Below are 22,106 nucleotides of genomic sequence, written 5' to 3'. Positions count from 1 at the left end.
CACAACGGCGTTTGCCTTGCAAGCAGCCGACCCAGGACCAAAGGTGGTTGGTTCTAAGCCCGGTGTCCCATATGGTCCCCCGTGCCTGCCAGGAGCTATTTCTGAGCAGACAGCCAGGAGTAACCCCTGAGCACCGCCGGGTGTGGCCCAAAAACCAAAAAGAAGAAGAAGAAAAAAAAAAAGAACTCTATCAGAGCCCTTTCTGCCGCAAATCATTTCTCAAACTCAACAAGACCAGGGTGTGTGATGAAAATGTGCCCTGGATTCCACCCCCCACAGGAATATCTCAAAGACAATGGGGAATCCTGTATTTTCTTTATAAGTTTAAGATTTATATAATGCTATCTCTTAACCTGTTTATCCCCCAAGAGTAAAGTAGTCTACTGCATCACTTTGTTCCTTTAATTACTTTTTTAAACTTATTTTTATCTATCTTTTTTTACATATATGTGAGTATATATATTCCATTTTTTATTTATATTTTTTAATTTTTGTCTTGTTTCTGTTTTCTTCTCTTCCATTTTTTATTTATATTTTTTAATTTTTGTCTTGTTTCTGTTTTCTTCTCTTTCTTAACTTCACCTGTTTTGGTTCATCTTGGTACAAAACCTACAAGAAAAAGTCTTGTCTAGGATAATAGCTCAGGTCAAAACCAAGGCATAGAGATGATGGAGCCTGAAAGTCTCACCCCCCAAAAGCACCAGCAATATAAAATAGCACCATTTCTTCTTGCAAAGGCATACTAAAAAAGGGGGAAATTTTACGTATAGAAACAAGCTCTTATCTACTAGGGATAAGCACTCATACATTTACAATACAGGGGCATCTCCCACCTTGAACATATGTTATGTGGACTCAACTTAGACTCCAGGTGATTAGACAGTGACTGTCCAAATCCGAACCCTAGATCCCAGATATAGAACTGACACAGTTCTCCACGGCAGCTCCAGGAACCAGGAACTCCCTCTGGGACATTCTTAATACTGCTCTGACACCAACATGTGCTGGTTTTGATATGACATCCTGGCAATGAGGAAATGGCAACAACTTGTTGAATCACAATGAGAAATGTTCAGGGTGAAAGGCACCCCTGAACTATAGAATTTATATGTTTCTATCCCTATTAGATAAGAACTTCTTTCTATACATAATATTTCCCCATTTTAATGTGCCTATGCAAAAAAAAATTGGCTTTTGAGAGACCCTCAGCTCAAGGACGCTACCTGATAGCTGAATTCTGCAAACTATTTTTCAGACTCCACAAGACCATGTCACAGGTTGAAACTGCTGTGTATTTTAAACAGACTATTTCAAAAGACTTAAAGAGGATATGTATATTCTTCTATTTATTTATTTATTTTCTATCTTGTTTTGTTTTGTTTTGTTTTGGGGCCACACCCGGTGACGCTAAGGGGTTACTCCTGGCTCTGCAGTCAGAAATTGCTCCTGGCTTGGGGGACCATATGGGATGCCAGGGAATCGAACCGCAGTCCATCCTAGATCATCTGCGTGCGCAAGACAAATACCCTACCACTGCGCCACCTCTCCAGCCCCTTCCTTTGTATATTTCTTTAGTTATAATTATTAGTGTATATTTCTTTATGTAGCAGTAGCTTTCCCCATCCATTTATTGGATCTGGTTAGTAGGAAATGCTAATAAGTAAGTTTCTCTGGGGATTTGAGTTCAGGTTAGAACCAGGTCATAGCTTATTATTTTTACCTTCATATGTATGAGTAGTATCATGTGGTATTCTTCCTTTTTTGCAATCTTTTGAAAGTATCTCAAGCAAAAATGATGAAACTAAGTATCAGAGTAAAATTAAAAACTAGGTGCAATTACTATTATCAATTGAATAATAATCACTGTTAAGCAAATTCAAGTTAAATAAATAAATAAAACTTTACTAAAGAGATTTTCAGAGTCCCATCTCAAATCTGGTCTTTTGGGGGGTGGGGCACAACCGGCAGGGCACAGGGGTTACTGTTGGCATTGAGTTCAGAAATCGATACTTGGCAGGCTCAACTGGTGATATGAGATTCTGGGGATTGAACCCGGGTCTGTCCTAGATCATCCACATGTAAGGCAAAAATGCACTATTGCTATGCTATCACTCCAGCCACCCAAACCTGAACTTAATTTGTACAGGTAAACAACACATCAAAAGAAAATGCAATACTAGCTCTTTAATAATAAAGGAAAAAGAAATTTAGTTAATTTCTAACATTTTTAGTTTACAAAAATAGGCTGTTTTCTAACATATTTGGTTAATATATAGAGTAATGTTCTTAACTTTAATTCCCTTATGCCTTCTATCCAGGGATCCCATATCCTAGGCTATTGGTATCTTAGTACTCACAGAAGCAACAGAACATGACTTGAAACATTAAGGTATATGGGGCCTGGGGGTGGGGATTTCAGATCAACCCCTTCATGATACAAAATGAACCCAGAAATATTGGTTTGATAGAGCAAAATGATAAAAATTTATATGAATCTCTTATCTGAGATATTCTTGTCAGGATGGAGTCTGTTCTAACTAAACCAAAACCAATCATCTCTCTCTCTCCTCTTTTCTAAGTGCAGACACACATGTGCAAGCATATGGTATATTCATTACTTAATAAAAAAGTTATAAATCTCTTCTAAATACATAGCACAAAAATTTGGTTTCTCATGATAGTTTATTTTTGCTGTTTTCTGAGGGTTTTCGGTGCCTTTGGTCAAAGTTGCACTGCTTTCTACAGAGAATTTAGGATATCTGAAAGGCTATGGATGAGAGAAATAGGACCTGGGACCAGAATACAGGTCCTAGTAGACAAAAAGTCAATTTTATAATTTATTTACTTAGATTTTAGGACCACACTTGGCTGACCTCAAGGCTTACTCTTGGGTACTCAGAGATCACTGCTGATAAGGCTCACAGGGAATCCTATGGAATCCACCTCATAGGATTGTGGCCGCAGGTTGGCCACATGCAAGATAAATTCTCTGCCTGCTGTACTATTACTCCAGCCAACAAAAATCTTTAATAGTCATGGAATTTTTACTATGTCATAAAAGCTCAAAAAGCTTGGGGTTTTGATTTATTATTAAAATTATTCTTAATGGCACTATATTAAAATTTCAACATATAAGGCAGGGAATTGTTTGGCATGCCAGCAAGAGCAGCAAAATTGACCAACTGGGATAAAACATATTTTATGACTTCCAGTGTAGATGTTACCAAGCTGACTGACCTCCTGCTAAAGCACCACTTCATGCATCAACACAACACATACTGATTCCATATGTGAAACAAAAAATGTGAAACAGAATCATCTTCCAGTGAAACAATTATAAGACTTTGGCTACCTCATATACTGTCTTCTGTAGTCATTATTAAAAAGCAGTATTAGTGATAATTGGTGCCACTTGAAATTTTGTTCTAATAGAAAAAGTTTGTATAAAATAAATGCTAAATTTAAAAGTTATAAGGACAACTTGAGTCAAATTAATTTATCATTAAAACTATAATTTGCGAGGCCGGCGTGGTGGCGCTAGAGGTAAGGTGTCTGCCTTGCCAGCGCTAGCCTAGGATGAACTGCGGTTCCATCCCCCAGCGTCCCATATGGTTCCCCAAGCCAGGAGTGACTTCTGAGAGCATAGCCAGGAGAAACCCCTGAGCGTCACTGGGTATGACCCAAAAACAAAAAACAAAAAAACAAAAAAAAAAAACACTATAATTTGCAATTGTTTTAGGTTTTGTCATTCAAAATCTTCTGTTTCACTTATGGTCATGCATTTAAATAATATCCTGCACTAACTCAAATTTTTGAAGCACTATTTATTAAATACAGATAAATATGAGCCACTCAACTGTGAAATAATTCAATTCACTCTAAATTTACTTATTGAAATGTGTTTCATGTAAATTCAGGCATGCCAAATGTCTCTAGAAATCAATTTAAATCATATGGTAGCATTTGTAATGTGTGTACAGCATGTAACTTTTTTAGTACTCAAATATGGGCCAAATTTTAACTGTGAGTATGATGTAAAGAAAACTCCAGAATATGCTCTATGTTCTCTTAATTCTTACATTCTCCTTGGGGATAGCAAAGATAGGCAAGACTCTGAATAAGATGATCAGTGTTTGTTTATATGACCAATTAAAATTCATCATGGTTAATTTATGGAAACATGAACTCAATGGATCAATCTATTGGTCTGCTTATTACTAGTATCCTGATATGTAGGAATGGAGTCAAAGAAACATAAACTCACATTTTTGGTGGAAAAAAAAAACCTCCCGAGCAATATTCAGGGGATCAAGGACCATGTATGGTGATATTCTGGAGCCTTAAGTATGAGGGATAGAGTCTAGTTCCTATACATGCAAGGAATGAATTACTAGAAATCCCAGGTCCCTAGAAACTATTGAAACTGTCTTGGTAAGTAAATAGAAGACATGTTCACAAATAATTCAAAACCAAATAGTTAAAACAGATTGACAAAGATTTTTAAAATGAGTTTCATTGAGGTAATTTTTTTCTTCACTTATTTTTTTAATTTTAATGTTGCATCATGATTACTGTACTATTCATAATAGAGTTCCATGTACACAAAATTTCCATTCCACACTTCATTAGAATGACTGATTAACCAACAAAGTCCTTTCTCAACTCTTCTCTCTAACCCTCTGTAGCTCTGCCATTGTGAGCTTAGTTTTGTAGAGAAGTTCTTAGGTTCTTTTCATTTTTTTCCTTCTGTTTTTCTTTTACTCGGTATTTTTTACATTATTTAAAGAAAATCATCACATAGTTAACATTGTTGACCATAATTAATTAGTTTCCAGTTAAGTGAGAGCAAAGTTATTAAAAACAATAATAAAAGTGTTATTAAAAAAGAAATATAGGTTTTGCTCCCTTGTGCGGCTCTGGGGAAACTTTGTTTCCTGTGCGGCTTGGGTGAGAGTTTTGCTCCCTTGTGCGGCTCGGGGGAAACTTTGTTTCCTGTGCGGCTTGGGTGAGAGTTTTGCTCCCTTGTGCGGCTTGGGGGAAACTTGGTTCCCTGTGCGGCTTGGGTGAGAGTTTTGCTCCCTTGTGAGGCTCGGGGGAGACAGGGTTTTCTGTGCGGCTTGGGTGAGAGTTTTGCTCCCTTGTGCGGCTTGGGGGAAACTTGGTTCCCTGTGCGGCTTGGGTGAGAGTTTTGCTCCCTTGTGTGGCTCGGGGGAGACAGGGTTTTCTGTGCGGCTTGGGTGAGAGTTTTGCTCCCTTGTGCGGCTTGGGGGAAACTTGGTTCCCTGTGTGGCTTGGGTGAGAGTTTTGTTCCCTTGTGCAGCTCGGGGGAAACTTTGTTTCCTGTGCGGCTTGGGTGAAAGTTCCCTCCCTTGTGCGGCTTGGGGGAGGCTGTGTTTCCTGTGGGGCTTGGATGAGAGTTTTGCTCCCTTGTGCGGCTCGGGGGAGACAGGGTTTTCTGTGAGGCTTGGGTGAAAGTTTTGCTCCCTTGTGCGACTTGGGGGAAACTTGGTTCCCTGTGCGGCTTGGGTGAGAGTTTTGCTCCCTTGTGCGGCTCGGGGGAGACAGGGTTTTCTGTGCGGCTTGGGTGAGAGTTTTGCTCTTGTGCGGCTTGGGGGAAACTTGGTTCCCTGTGCGGCTTGGGTGAGAGTTTTGCTCCCTTGTGCAGCTCGGGGGAAACTTTGTTTCCTGTGCGGCTTGGGTGAGAGTTCCCTCCCTTGTGCGGCTTGGGGGAGGCTGTGTTTCCTGTGGGGCTTGGATGAGAGTTTTGCTCCCTTGTGCGGCTCGGTGGAGACAGGGTTTTCTGTGTGGCTTGGGTGAGAGTTTTGCTCCCTTGTGCGGCTTGGGGGAAACTTGGTTTCCTGTGCGGCTTGGGTGAGAGTTTTGCTCCCTTGTGCGGCTCGGGGGAGACAGTGTTTTCTGTGCGGCTTGGGTGAGAGTTTTGCTCCCTTGTGCGGCTTGGGGGAAACTTGGTTCCCTGTGCGGCTTGGGTGAGAGTTTTGCTCCCTTGTGCAGCTCGGGGGAAACTTTGTTTCCTGTGCGGCTTGGGTGAGAGTTCCCTCCCTTGTGCGGCTTGGGGGAGGCTGTGTTTCCTGTGGGGCTTGGATGAGAGTTTTGCTCCCTTGTGCGGCTCGGGGGAGACAGGGTTTTCTGTGCGGCTTGGGTGAGAGTTTTGCTCCCTTGTGCAGCTCGGGGGAAACTTTGTTTCCTGTGCGGCTTGGGTGAGAGTTTTGCTCCCTTGTGCAGCTCGGGGGAAACTTTGTTTCCTGTGCGGCTTGGGTGAGAATTCCCTCCCTTGTGCGGCTTGGGGGAGGCTGTGTTTCCTGTGGGGCTTGGATGAGAGTTTTGCTCCCTTGTGCGGCTCGGGGGAGACAGGGTTTTCTGTGCGGCTTGGGTGAGAGTTTTGCTCCCTTGTACAGATCGGGGGAAACTTTGTTTCCAGTGCGGCTTGGGTGAGAGTTCCCTCCCTTGTGCGGCTTGGGGGAGGCTGTGTTTCCTGTGGGGCTTGGATGAGAGTTTTGCTCCCTTGTGTGGCTCGGTGGAGACAGGGTTTTCTGTGTGGCTTGGGTGAGAGTTTTGCTCCCTTGTGCGGCTCGGGGGAAACTTTGTTTCCTGTGCGGCTTGGGTGAGAGTTTTGCTCCCTTGTGCAGCTCGGGGGAAACTTTGTTTCCTGTGCGGCTTGGGTGAAAGTTCCCTCCCTTGTGCGGCTTGGGGGAGGCTGTGTTTCCTGTGGGGCTTGGATGAGAGTTTTGCTCCCTTGTGCGGCTCGGTGGAGACAGGGTTTTCTGTGTGGCTTGGGTGAGAGTTTTGCTCCCTTGTGCGGCTTGGGGGAAACTTGGTTTCCTGTGCGGCTTGGGTGAGAGTTTTGCTCCCTTGTGCGGCTCGGGGGAGACAGTGTTTTCTGTGCGGCTTGGGTGAGAGTTTTGCTCCCTTGTGCGGCTTGGGGGAAACTTGGTTCCCTGTGCGGCTTGGGTGAGAGTTTTGCTCCCTTGTGCAGCTCGGGGGAAACTTTGTTTCCTGTGCGGCTTGGGTGAGAGTTCCCTCCCTTGTGCGGCTTGGGGGAGGCTGTGTTTCCTGTGGGGCTTGGATGAGAGTTTTGCTCCCTTGTGCGGCTCGGGGGAGACAGGGTTTTCTGTGCGGCTTGGGTGAGAGTTTTGCTCCCTTGTGCAGCTCGGGGGAAACTTTGTTTCCTGTGCGGCTTGGGTGAGAGTTTTGCTCCCTTGTGCAGCTCGGGGGAAACTTTGTTTCCTGTGCGGCTTGGGTGAGAATTCCCTCCCTTGTGCGGCTTGGGGGAGGCTGTGTTTCCTGTGGGGCTTGGATGAGAGTTTTGCTCCCTTGTGTGGCTCGGTGGAGACAGGGTTTTCTGTGTGGCTTGGGTGAGAGTTTTGCTCCCTTGTGCGGCTCGGGGGAAACTTTGTTTCCTGTGCGGCTTGGGTGAGAGTTTTGCTCCCTTGTGCGGCTCGGGGGAAACTTTGTTTCCTGTGCGGCTTGGGTGAGAGTTTTGCTCCCTTGTTCGGCTCGGGGGAAACTTTGTTTCCTGTGCGGCTTGGGTGAGAGTTTTGCTCCCTTGTGCGGCTCGGGGGAGACAGGGTTTTCTGTGCGGCTTGGGTGAGAGTTTTGCTCCCTTGTGCGGCTTGGGGGAAACTTGGTTCCCTGTGCGGCTTGGGTGAGAGTTTTGCTCCCTTGTGCGGCTCGGGGGAGACAGGGTTCCCTGTGCGGCTTGGGTGAGAGTTTTGCTCCCTTGTGCGGCTCGGGGGAAACTTTGTTTCCTGTGCGGCTTGGGTGAGAGTTCCCTCCCTTGTGCGGCTTGGGGGAGGCTGTGTTTCCTGTGGGGCTTGGATGAGAGTTTTGCTCCCTTGTGCGGCTCGGGGGAGACAGGGTTTTCTGTGCGGCTTGGGTGAGAGTTTTGCTCCCTTGTGCGGCTCGGGGGAAACTTTGTTTCCTGTGTGGCTTGGGTGAGAGTTTTGCTCCCTTGTACAGCTTGGGGGAAACTTGGTTCCCTGTGCGGCTTGGGTGAGAGTTTTGCTCCCTTGTGCGGCTTGGGGGAAACTTGGTTCCCTGTGCGGCTTGGGTGAGAGTTTTGCTCCCTTGTGCGGCTTGGGGGAAACTTGGTTCCCTGTGCGGCTTGGGTGAGAGTTTTGCTCCCTTGTGCGGCTTGGGGGAAACTTGGTTCCCTGTGCGGCTTGGGTGAGAGTTTTGCTCCCTTGTGCAGCTCGTGGGAGACAGGGTTTTCTGTGCGGCTTGGGTGAGAGTTTTGCTCCCTTGTGCGGCTTGGGGGAAACTTGGTTCCCTGTGCGGCTTGGGTGAGAGTTTTGCTCCCTTGTGCAGCTCGGGGGAAACTTTGTTTCCTGTGTGGCTTGGGTGAGAGTTCCCTCCCTTGTGCGGCTTGGTGGAGGCTTTGTTTCCTGTGGGGCTTGGATGAGAGTTTTGCTCCCTTGTGCGGCTCGGGGGAGACAGGGTTTTCTGTGCGGCTTGGGTGAGAGTTTTGCTCCCTTGTGCGGCTTGGGGGAAACTTGGTTCCCTGTGCGGCTTGGGTGAGAGTTTTGCTCCCTTGTGCGGCTCGGGGGAGACAGGGTTTTCTGTGCGGCTTGGGTGAGAGTTTTGCTCTTGTGCGGCTTGGGGGAAACTTGGTTCCCTGTGCGGCTTGGGTGAGAGTTTTGCTCCCTTGTGCGGCTCGGGGGAAACTTTGTTTCCTGTGCGGCTTGGGTGAGAGTTCCCTCCCTTGTGCGGCTTGGGGGAGGCTGTGTTTCCTGTGGGGCTTGGATGAGAGTTTTGCTCCCTTGTGCGGCTCGGGGGAGACAGGGTTTTCTGTGCGGCTTGGGTGAGAATTTTGCTCCCTTGTGCGGCTCGGGGGAGACAGGGTTTTCTGTGCGGCTTGGGTGAGAGTATTGCTCCCTTGTGTGGCTTCGGGGAAACTTGGTTCCCTGTGCGGCTTGGGTGAGAGTTTAGCTCCCTTGTGCAGCTCAGGGGAAACTTTGTTTCCTGTGCGGCTTGGGTGAGAGTTCCCTCCCTTGTGCGGCTTGGGGGAGACAGGGTTTTCTGTGCGGCTTGGGTGAGAGTTTTGCTCCCTTGTGCGGCTTGGGGGAGACTTTGTTTCCTGTGTGGCTTCCTTGTCGTCAGGACCGACCCCCCCCCAGTGAGTCCTTTCCCCCGGGTGGGCGCCTGGAAAGGCAAGTTGAGCAACCCGAATAGTCGGGGGAGATAGGGCCAGCTATCTGGACTCTCAGGTGACCTAGAGCAATCCACCCCCTTGGGCCCTGGAGCGGACCAGGGACTCCCCAAGGGCGAGGGCAGAGCCTGAAAGGTTGTACTGAGGGAACTCCTTCAAGGGAGGCTTGGAGGGGGCGGAACTCCATTGACTCCCAGAGAAAGGAGGGGGGATTGAGAGCTAGGCTCAACAGCACCAGTAACCATTGTGGCCAGGAGTGGAACTGCACAGCTGACAGAAATAAGGAGCAGAAAAGGGAAAAGACCCACAGCAGAAGGCTGAACTCTAGGTAGCAAAGGGGAGGAGAAAGGGCTAGGCTCAACAAACTCACCCAACAGGCCCCTCTAGAAACACCTTTAGGAAGGGGACCAAAGCAGGCCAAAATTAGAAGCCACAGCACTCCAAAATACACCATTAAATACAAAGAACAATGCGTAAAGCAAGGAAATCACTAATAACTGGAGACACCATGACAAACCCTATCAAATTTCCAAGTCCACCAAAACGCACAGATCCACGGGAAGAAGACCTAAAAGCTGTCATGAGGAAGGAAATGCAAGAATTAATAAAAGAATTGAAAGAAACCCTAGCAACCGAGTATAAGAAATCCATGGACGAACGAATCAGCCAAATTAAAGAAGAAATGTCAAAGAACATGAGAGATTCCATACAAAAAGAAGTGAAGGACTTAAAAGACAAAGTATCAAGCCTTATGAGCAGAAACACAGAGTTGGAGAAGCACATCGAAGAACTCGAAGGAAAACTACAATCAAAAAAAGATCAAGAAACCAACAAAGAAATAAAAGGCAAAGCACTGGAAGGAAAAATCCAATATCTAATGAACAAAGACAAAAGAAACAATCTAAGAATTGTGGGTATACCAGAAGGGGAGGAAATAGGGAAGGGGGAAGAACAGGTAGTCAGGGAGATAATAACAGAGAACTTCCCCACACTCTGGAAAGACACTTCAGGACAAATCCAGGAAGTCAAGAGAGTCCCTAATAAAATAGACCCTAATAAACCCACACCAAGACACATAATAATCCAAATGGCAAAAAAACAAAGAGAAAGAGGAACTCCTGAAAGCAATAAGGGAGAAAAAAAACCTCAAGTACAAAGGTAAGGACATAAGAATCAAACCGGATCTTCCATTTGAAATAATTCAAGCAAGAAGACAGTGGAATGACATATTTACACGACTGAATGAAAGAAATTTCCAACCCAGGGTCCAATACCGAGCAAAACTATCATTCATATGGGAGGGCAGACTAAAAACATTCTCAAACATGAACGAACTTGAACTATTTGTGCAAACTAAGCCGATCCTAAGCGACTTACTCAGAGATGAATTACACAATCCAAACCCCCGATTGTAACAACAACCACTGCACACAATACAACTGCACAACAGTCCTCTCTATCAATAATTTCCCTAAATGTGAACGGACTAAACTCTCCATTTAAAAGACACATAGTAGAGAACTGGGTTAGGAAAAATAAACCGGACTTCTGCTGTCTGCAAGAAACACACCTACAGTTACAGGATAAGCACAGGCTTAAAATAAAAGGATGGAAAGTAATTATTCAGGCCAATGGAAAACAAAAAAGAGCAGGGACAGCCATTCTTATATCAGACACCAAATTGTATTCAACCTCAAGAAAGTGATCAGAGACAAAGAGGGACACTACTTACTGATCAGGGGAACATTAGATCAAGAAACACTAACCCTGGTCAATATCTATGCACCTAATGTAGAGTCAGCAAAATATGTGAGGCAACTACTGGCAAACCTGGAGAAACACATGAAGGGAAATGTGATAATAGTAGGGGACCTCAATACTCCACTATCACCACTGGACAGATCCACCAAACAGAAAAATAACAAAGAAATAAGAGCTCTAAATGAAAAATTAGAAGATTTAGGGCTAATAAATTTATATAGAGCCCTCCATCCCCAGAAAGCAGAATACACATTCTTCTCAAACCCACATGGAACCTTCTCCAGAATAGACCATGTATTAGGATACAAAGCCAACCTATATAAGACCACAAAGGTAAGGATCATAAGAAGTACCCTTTCAGATCACTATGCAACAGAGGTTAAAATTGATGTCAAGAAGAAGCAATGGAGAAAAACTAGTACCTGGAGATTAAACAACATCCTGCTCAACAACAGCTGGATCAAAGAACAACTCATGGAAGAAATAAAAAGATTCCTTGAGACAAATGACAATGAAGAGACAACATGTCAAAATTTGTGGGACACAGCAAAAGCTGTAATTAGGGGGAAACTCATAGCAATACAGGCCTATGTCAAGAATCAGGAAAATAACAAAACCAACAGTTTAAAAGATCACCTCAAAGAATTGGAACAACAGCAACAGAGAAATCCAACCACAACTAGAAGGCAAGAAATAATAAAAACCAGAGCAGAAATAAACAACATCGAAACCAAGAAAACAATACAAAAAATCAATGAGACCAGGAGTTGGTTTTTCGAAAAAATAAACAAGATAGACAAACCATTGGCAAAACTCACCAAAAAAAAGAGGGAAAACACCCAAATCAGCAGGATCACAAATGAAAGGGGAGAGATTACAACAGAACCCCAAGAAATACAACATATCATGAGATCATACTATGAACAACTGTACTCAACTAGGCTAGAGAACCCAGTAGAAATCGACAGATTCTTAGACAAACACCCTCTTCCAAGACAGGAAAAGGAAGATCTAGAAAGCCTAAACAGACCAATCACCTCAGAGGAAATTGAAGATGTAATTAAAAAACTCCCTAAGAACAAAAGCCCAGGCCCAGATGGATTTCCAGGTGAATTCTATCAAACATTTCAAGAAGACTTACTACCACTTTTCCATAGGCTTTTCCAAACCATAGAAAAAACAGGAATCCTCCCCAACTCTTTTTATGAGGCTAATATCACACTCATTCCCAAAGAAGGCAAAGACACCACCAAAAAAGAAAACTACAGACCAATCTCACTAATGAACATAGATGCAAAGATACTTAACAAAATCTTAGCAAACCGAATTCAACACTTCATCAAAAAGATCATACATCACGACCAAGTGGGATTCATACCAGGAATGCAAGGTTGGTTCAACATACGCAAATCAATCAATTTGATACATCACATCAACAACACGAAGACAAAAAACAAATGATCATATCAATCGATGCAGAGAAGGCATTTGACAAAATCCAACATCCTTTCATGTTAAAGACACTCAGCAAAATAGGGTTAGAAGGAACTTTCCTCAAGATAGTTACAGCTATATATGAAAAGCCAACAGCCAACATTATACTTAATGGCGAGAAACTAGAAGCATTCCCACTAAGGTCAGGAACTAGACAAGGTTGTCCACTCTCTCCACTCTTATTCAATATAACCTTAGAAGTTCTAGCAATACCAATCCGACAAGAGAAGGGAATCAAAGGAATTCAAATAGGGAAAGAGGAACACAAGCTATCTCTATTTGCCGACGATATGATGATATACATTAAAAACCCTAAAGAGTCCACAGTAAAACTCCTAGAAACAATCAGCCAATACAGCAAAGTGGCTGGATACAAAGTCAATACACAAAAGACAGTAGCGTTTCTATATACAAACAATGAAGTTGAGGAGAGAGAGATTAAAAATACAATTCCATTTAAGATAGTATCAAAAAATATCAGGTATCTAGGAATCAACCTTACAAGAGAAGTGAAAGACCTATACCAGGAAAACTTCAAAACACTCCAGAAAGAAATTGAAGACGATCTAAAGAAATGGAAGAACATCCCATGCTCATGGATAGGTAGAATTAACATAATCAAAATGACTATCCTACCCAAACTCCTATATAGATTTAATGCAATCCCTATTCAAATCCAGACACAATTCTTTAAAGAATTAGAACAATCATTAACAAAATTCATCTGGAACCACAAAAGACCCAGGATAGCCAAACACATACTGAAAAACAAGAAGCTGGGTTGAATCTCCTTACCTAACTTGAAACTATACTATAAAGCCATAGTAATCAAAACAGCATGGTACTGGAACAGAGACAGGACTTCAGACCAGTGGGTCAGGACAGAATTCCCAGACATAAACCCCCAGATATACAGCCAACTAATATTTGATAAAAGAGGCAAGAATCTGAAATGGAACAAAGAAAGCCTATTCAACAAATGGTGTTGGCACAACTGGAAAACCACATGTACGAAAGTGAAAATCAACCCATACCTCACTCCTTATACAAAAGTCAACTCAAAATGGATCAAAGACCTTGAAATCAGACCCGAATCTATAAAGTTTATTGAGAATAAAATAGGGAGAACACTCGAAGACCTATATATCAAAAAGGTCTTTGAGAATGGAACACCAATGGCAAGAACCTTAGCAGAAAACATAAACAAATGGGACTACATCAAACTAAAAAGCTTCTGCATGGCGAAAGAAACCTTACTTAATGCAAGAAGACAGTTAACAGAATGGGAAAAAATCTTTTCACTAGACATATCAGATAAAGGGCTGATATCTAGAACTTACAAAGCACTCAGAAAACTGAGCCCCTCAAAACCAAACAAAGCCATTAAAAATGGGGGGAAGAAATGAATAGACACTTCTCTGAGGATGACAGAAGGATGGCTAACAAACACATGAAAACATGCTCACCTTCACTCATCATCAGAGAGATCCAAATCAAGACAACAATGAGATACCACCTTACACCAGTGAGGATGGCTCACATCAAAAATACTGAGAACAATCTTTGTTGGCGTGGATGCGGTATGAAGGGAACTCTCATCCACTGCTGGTGGGAATGCCCCCTAGTCCAACATCTATGGAGAACAGTCTGGAGAGTACTCAAAGAACTCAGAATTGAGCTCCCTTTTGACCCAGCAATTGCACTCCTAGGTATATACCCCCAAGTTGGAAGAACATTCATTCCAAAATACGTGTGCACCCCACTATTTATCGCAGCACTCAGTATAATAGCCAAATCTTGGAACCAACCGCGATGTCCAACAACAGATGAATGGATCATTAAGATGTGGTATCTATACACAATGGAATATTACATGGCAGTCAGAAATGATACAATCACAGATTTTGCAGCAACGTGGATGGACTTAGATCATGTTATGTTAAACGAAGTAAGTCAGAAGACAAAAGATAAACACAGAATGGTAGCACTATTCTGAAGCACATAGAACATACATCTCAATCACAACTAATACTTAACAATCAAATAACAGGTTCTAACAGGGTAGAAACTCCAACCACTGTAATAGTCAACATATACCTCGGAACAGTGCCCAAAACACATGAAAAAGGAACAACACAAACTCTCGACTACACATTATACCACAAAGAAAACAGCAACACCAGAACAGCAGCATAGAGAGAACAGGTACGTAATTAACCTTCTACAATAATGGCCCATAATAATCCTGTAGAGATCGTATACAGGAACACAGGTAAAGAATACCAAGGCAAACCACTGGCTCCAATGGAAACATCCCATAAAACTACGTATTAATGCCTCTATCTTACTATATTTAAAATAACCTCTCAGCTTTTCTGTCCACAGGCGTTTTTGGATACAAAGGGCGGACAAGCTAAGATGGCAACTCGGGATACCACACGAGATACCATACCCAGTTTGCACTACGAGATGGCCCTGAGAAAACTCTTTAACATACACTTTATCCCTAGGTTTACCTTCTTTTAGGGTTTCAAGCACGTGACCAGTCAGACCACCGAAGCAGTAACAGCGACGTACAGACCCAAACTACATGCTCTATTCACTGAACACATTCAAGCAAACCAGCATTCCCTTGCTATTTTCTCCTCTCTTCTCACCACTTTCTTGGTTATTTTTTTCTTTTCTATTCTTTTCTTTACTTTCTATCCTTTCTCTTCTCCCTTTCTTTCTAATGTACTTTTCTCTTTTCTCCCTCCCTACCCCTTCCATACACCTTACCCTTTCCCCCCTCTGGAAATCCAACTATCCCTCCACCCCTCAATCCCATCCAGACCTCCCTCTATATTAAAACACTTCACCCTCAGTCCTTAATCTGTTAGGCAACAAGATCAACCTCCTACCCCAACGAACCAGTACCCAGCACCCAAGAGAAGGGACACCCAGTCAAACCCACACCTCGTCCCGGGCAAGAAAAGACAGCCAACTCCCCTGCGGACTCATGCTGCGAGGCCCTCCCTACCAACTCCCCCTAACGTGGACTGTTTCTTGAAACCGGACCTAGGTCCAAAAGTATCCCCAATGCAAGAACTCTTCCAAGACCTCCCTGCCGCAAATTTTTACCAACCTGAAGAAGGTCAGGGGGTGTGATAGGAAGATGCCTGGGAACCCACACATCACAAGAAAAACCCAAAAGACAATGGGAAAAACTGTACTTCCAGCATAGGCATAAGACCTGTAATACACCACCTCGTTATCTGCTCTCCCCCAAATGTAAGGTAGTCTTTTGCACCACTTTGGTCCTTTAAAAACTTTGCTAACTCATTTTCGTTCTTTTTTTTTTCTTTTTTTCCTCTTAAATTTATTTATTTTTTTTTTAAATGTTGGTCCTATATATACATTTGTGAGCACATACGTTTTTATTTATTTTATTATTATTATTATTATTTTATCATTTTTGGGTATGTGACCTGTGTCTGTTATCCCCTCTGTCCACCCCCAACCACACCGACAATACAATGTGGCTCCACCTCCCCCTGCAAAGACACACTAAATAATGGGGAAACCTTACATATAAAAAAAAGAGCTCTTATCTACTAGAGATAGGAACTCATAGTTGTTTACAATACAGGGGTATCTCCTACCTTGAAAATATATCATGTGGAATCACTTAGACCTCAGATGATTAGATGCCATTCATCCAGCCTTGAACCCTGGATCCCAGACATAGAATCGGCACAGCTCTTCACAACAGCTACAGGAAACAAACTCCATCCGGAACAGCCTTAATACTGCGGGGTCTACAACAAGGGCCAGCTCTAACATGATATCCCAACAAAGAGGAAAATGTGAACAACTTGACCTTAGAGCAGATTAGCCTACCTTACCAGCTAACGACAATACAAAACCAGAAGACTCGGCACCCTTTGGTAGGTCCAAAAGCCAAGATCGTGACTTACAGATGACTGGCTACTAGAACCACGACCAGACAGTATACATCTTGGGACCAATAAAAAAGCCCTAGTTTAGGGTTTGAACTATGACCTGCACAATAAGCATGATCCCCAGTCCCAAAGGTCTGACAGAGACAACTGCAACAGAATGGGCCTTCTGGAAGCACAAAGAAAGACGCTAACCTAGGTGCCATCCTAGGTTCAGTGCAAAGACCAAGGTCACCAACCACAGAAGATGGAATAAAACGACACTGAGGTAACAGAACCTCTAGAACCACAAAGATTGACCTCACCATAAGTCCTACCTCAGGATCTGTGCAGATACTGAGACCTCTAAACACAGAGCTCTGAGTGTATCACCCTGGACAGAACAGAAGTCTTCCACACACCAAAAAACACTACCGGGAGAATAAATGATCCTGAGCAAAGTCTAGAGCTGATCCCATGACAGTATACTCCAAGGACAGAGAAACCTCATATTTCTTAGGCCATGTGAATTCCTTTTCGAATGACCCCAATATTTACTGTGCCAGGGCAGGAGGGGAAAAAACAAAAATACAAAAAGCACAAAACCTTGGTATTTTATATATAGGTATATATATGTGTGTGTGTGTATATATATATATATATATATATATATATATATATATATATATATATACATATATATCTTTTACCTTCATTTATTATTGTTATTATTATTTTTATTTACCTATCTATTTTGGTCGATTTCTCTGTTTGGGTGTGATTATTAAAATCGTCGTCCCCAATTATACTTTTTTCTATTCTTTTCTTTTCCTTCGTTATGTGCTATGCCATGTTTCTTATTTCAAGACCATGGCGTGTTTTTGGTTTGTTTGTTTGTTTTTGTTTTGTTTTTTGTTTGTTTGTTTGTCTGTTTTGCTTTGTTTTTCGGCTGTTTTTTGTGGTGCTTATCGATATAGCTGGAGTCCTCACTGGATAATTGACACTTTTTTTGGTACTGGTGGAGTGTTTCACCTTCTTTCTCTCCTTCATCTCCCAAATCGATGATGAGAGCCTCTAGAAGGATTCCACCCATTTTGGGAGTATTAGACTCTTACCCCAGTTTATTTATCTTCTCCTTTTCAGGCAAAACCACGCAACTTGAACTAGCTAGTCCTGCCTACAGTTAGAGGGGGAGATAAGGGAGGCATCAAGACCAAACAGGTGCAAGACTACTAAGTAGTGGGTTGGATACAGAGGGGACCACATATTCTAGCCGCCCTGGGGGTGAGGGAAGAGGAAATGGGAGGTAGGACAACAACGGAGGGGTAGGGAGGACAATTTGGGGATGGGAATCCCCCCTGATTTTATGTAAATATGTACCTAAAATGTTATTGTCAACAATATGTAAGACACTATGATCAAAATAAAAATTATATTAAAAAAAAAAGTAAAAGCAAAAAAAAACAGTAAAAAAAAATAACAAAAAAAAAGAAATACAAATGGCTAAAAGGCACATGAAAAAATGTTCCACATTACTAATCATCAGAAAGATGCAAATCAAAACAACTATGAGGTAACATCTCATGCCACAGAGATTGGCACACATCACAAAGAATGAGAACAAGTAGTGCTGGCAGGAATGTAGAAAGAAAATCTTATTCACTGCTGGTGGGAATGCCGTCTAGTCCAACCTTTGTGGAAAGCAATATGGAGATTTCTCCAAAAGCTGGAAGTTGAGCTCCTATATGATCCAGCTGTACCACTCCTAGGGATATATCCTAGGAACACAAAAATACAATACAAAAATCCCTTCTTCACACCTATATTCATCGCAGCTTTGTTTACAATAGCCAGACTCTGGAAACAGCCTAGATGCCCCTCAATAGATGAATGGCTAAAGAAATTATGGTACATATATACAATGGAATATTATGCAGCTGTCAGAAGAGATGAAGTCATGAAATTTTCCTATATATGGATGTATATGGAATCTATTATGCTGAGTGAAATAAGTCAGAGGGAGAGAGATAAACACAGAATGGGCTCACTCATCTATGGGTTTTGAGATAAATGAAAAACATTTATGTAATGATTCTCAGAGACAAAATAGAGGAGGACTAGAAGGTCCAGCTCCTGACATGAAGCTCACCACAAAGATTTTTTGGTGCAGTCACAGAAATAATTACACTGAGTACTGTCATAACAAAATGTGATTGAATGAGGGAAGTAGAAAGTCTGTCTAGAGTACAGGCCTGTGTGGGGTGGGGAGGAAGGACACTTGGGATATTGGTGATGGGAATGTTGCACTGGTGAAGGTTTTATATATATATAAGTGCAACATAGATAGATAGATAGATAGATAGATAGATAGATAGATAAACAATCAAAAGAAAAAAAAGAAAAGATAAGGCCTCCCAATGCTTACCACAGACTGTGTTCTTTACACTGACTGTATAGATCAGGGGTGGCGAACACGCAGCTCCCTGCCAAAATGAATGAGGCTCTTTGCCTCTTATCGTGATTTTGTATACTGTGGCTCTTTGTCTAGTTTGGATTTTGTTCTGCTGCTTCTGAGGAGGGACCTCTGAGGAGAAATCTCCGAGCGCATAGTCCCTCCAGCCCCCAGGCTGCGGCATCCCGTCTCCCATCCCTCGGAAACAACTGCACGGGCCAGAGAGCGGAGGACCCGTTTGTCACAAATTGGGTCACATCTTGCCGTTAGTTCTGAGTATGGAAGATGCAGCGCACCCTCACCATTACTGCAGGATTTTTACCGTCACTTAAAATGGCAAAATGCAATGTGTTTAATATATTATTGTTGTTGTTAAAATTAGAAGCTTTTGTATGAGTGTCTGTTTTGGCAGGTCACTGCGTGCTGTGGCTCTTTGACTCTCATAGTTTAAAATTTTGGCTCTGTGTCGAACTTGTTCGCCACCCCTGGTATAGAAAGAGGGGGTACAGTAAATGCACCCCATATACACCTCACACCAGGCTCTTTGCCTGGTCTGTATTGTGAATGGGGCGACATAAAAAAAAAAAAATAGAAAGAAAAAAGTAAAAGGAATCAAGGAAAGAAAAAAATTGGATGGGACCGGAGCCCTGGCACAGCAATAGGGCATTTGCCTTTCACACAGCTAACCCAGGACAAACCTAGGATCCCCTGCATTCAACCAGGTGCGATTTCTGAGCACAGATCCAGGAGTGACCCCTGAACATCACCGGGTGTAGCCCTCCAAAATAACAAAAAAAAAATTTTTTTTAAATAAGGAAAAACGTACAGTGGCAAGCAAATTTGTGAAAATTACTGTATGTCCATGAAGTCATTAATTCAATGGCAGATTTTTAGTAAGCTCTTAAAGCTGTCCATTCCATTAAATTGGTGTGTTTACATAGGGTTAATAGCATCAAAAAATGAAGTTAGCCAGGAATTCAAAGGACTATTAATGACAGTGAAGCTTTTGTGGAGTGTGTTGTCAGCTCTCAGGCCTCGAGTTAAAAGAGAATGCCAGGGAGAAGGCCTACACTCACTACAAAAAAACAATGGTGGTATCAGTCCAAATACTGACAATACTTAAAATTTGGTCAGATTGGTGTTCTCTAATAGAATCATAAAGGAGTGGTGAAGCAGGGCCATAGGCAAAACAGTGATTCTGGTGTATGCAGTAGCTCTAGCTATGGCAGGATAAGGGCCTGGCCCACCCTCTCCTCCCAAAATGAACAGATTTCTGCTGCATGGCTGGTATACCCATTTTTTTATGGCTTGATTTACATGTTTTTCAAGAAAGGAGTGAGTCTATTGATTTGGTCTGGTGCGAACAGTGACTCTACTCTGTTTTTCTTATATCCCACATATGAGAGAGATCTTTCTGTATCTGTAGCCGTCTTCCTGGTTGTAAACACCTTATTCCCTTAGTTCCATCCATGAAGCAAGACTCGATTTATTTCTCACATAAGTGTCTATAATCCTTTTGGAGTAATAGTAGTATGGATGAGATACATATGCGAGTTGCACTTTCATTTCCACTTTAGAACCCACTTTGTCCATGTAGATACAGAAAGAAGCATCTTTGACTTTTTTGTACTACATTGATTTATTACATTTTTTATTATCTGGATACTCTACCATATCCTTAAACTAATACCACGTTTAGGTTTAAAGAATTGCATTCTACATGTGGGTAAAATAATACAAAATTTACCTTTCTCAAACCTATTTATTTTACTTAGCATAGAATCTTTAATGTCTACCCATATTGCCAAAACAAAGTTCTGTCATTTATATGTAGCATCTCTTTTCTACCCAGTTATATATTAGTGGACTCAAAAGTTGCTTTTATGCTTTGGCTATCAAAAATAAAGCTATATGAATAAAGGGGTATGTTTATATCTCTTTAAACCAGCCTTTTCTTATTCTTTGGGTAAAAAGTTTAGAGTGGGGGCCGAAGAGATAGCACAGAGGTGTTTGCCTTGCAAGCAGCCGATCCAGGACCTAAGGTGGTTGTTTCGAATGCAGGCATCCCATTTGGTCCCCTGTGCCTGCCAGGAGCTATTTCTGAGCAGATAGCCAGGAGTAACCCCTGTGCACCACCGGATGTGGCCCAAAAACAAAACAAAAACAAACAAACAAAAAATTTTTAAAGTGAACTGAATTACCAGTATATGGCATTTCCATTTTAATTTATTTATGAATCTCAATAGTGAGATAAAGATTGATGTTTCACTTTCTTGTCAATAACTGCCTCATCTTATTTTAATACATTTTAATTTAATTAATGTGAGATATAGTTATAAAGTTGATCATGATTGATTTTCAGTCTTATAATGACTAACACCCATTCCTTCACCAGTGTATATTTTTAGGAAACCAGTGTCCCCAATTTGCTTCCATAAACACCCTTTTCTCACTAATGTATGCCATTATGGCAGACACCCTTTTCTATATCTCTTTTTGTTTTTCCTTCTCAATGCCAGGATTTCTAATGTGACTACTGAAGGGGTATTACATATATCAATTTACATAATTTTAGCACCCAATTTTTGTCCAGAGTGATCATCTTCAACTATTATTGTCATATTATCTTGTTTTCCTTAAGCACTCCCCCATTATTTCTGGCAAGTGAACTATCATGGACATCCTTCTGGCTCTCGTCTCTATTGTCTTTGGGTATTATTATCATACTACAATTTTTATAACCCACAAATTAATATGATAATTCTACATCTACCTTAGCCTTCTGACTCATTTCACTTAGCATAATACTCTCTATATCCATCCATGTATAAGCAAATTTCATGACTTCGTTTTTGCAAAAAGCTATAAAGTGTTCCACTGTAGAGATATTCTATTGTTTCTTCACTCATCTATTCTCAGACTTTTAGGTTGTTGTTTCCAGAGTCTGGCTATTATGAGTTGAGTCTGGTGCTGAAATGAATTTGGGGATATAGTTGCCCTTTCTGCATTGTTAGTGGGCACCTGGAGTATTCTCAGGAGTGATATGTTGGGTAATGTGAAAGCTTAATTTATAATTTTTCAGAGAATGCCCATGTTTTGCAAAAATGCTAGACCTGTCTACATTTCCACCTTCAGTGAATGAGAATCTTTTTCTCATTGCATCTGTGTCACTACTCATTGCTCTTATTGCATCTGTGTCAGCATTCATTGCTCTCATTCTACATGATTTGTGCCAGTCTCTGTCCTGTGAGGTGACATTACATTGTGGTTTTGATTTGCATTCCCTGATGAATAAAGTTGTGGAGCACTTTTTCAT

At 42.2% G+C, this 22,106-nt stretch overlaps 1 pseudogene; it reads left to right on the top strand.

The window, feature by feature from the left end:
- The first annotated feature begins 19,217 nt into the window (after window positions 1-19,217).
- LOC126007999 (uncharacterized) lies at window positions 19,218-19,368 on the top strand (annotated as a pseudogene).
- Window positions 19,369-22,106: the final 2,738 nt, after the last annotated feature.

This window comes from Suncus etruscus, chromosome 4 (genome assembly GCF_024139225.1).
Source record: "Suncus etruscus isolate mSunEtr1 chromosome 4, mSunEtr1.pri.cur, whole genome shotgun sequence".
In the NCBI taxonomy this organism is placed as follows: Eukaryota; Metazoa; Chordata; class Mammalia; order Eulipotyphla; family Soricidae; genus Suncus; species Suncus etruscus.
This window is presented reverse-complemented; position numbering and strand designations above follow the sequence as displayed.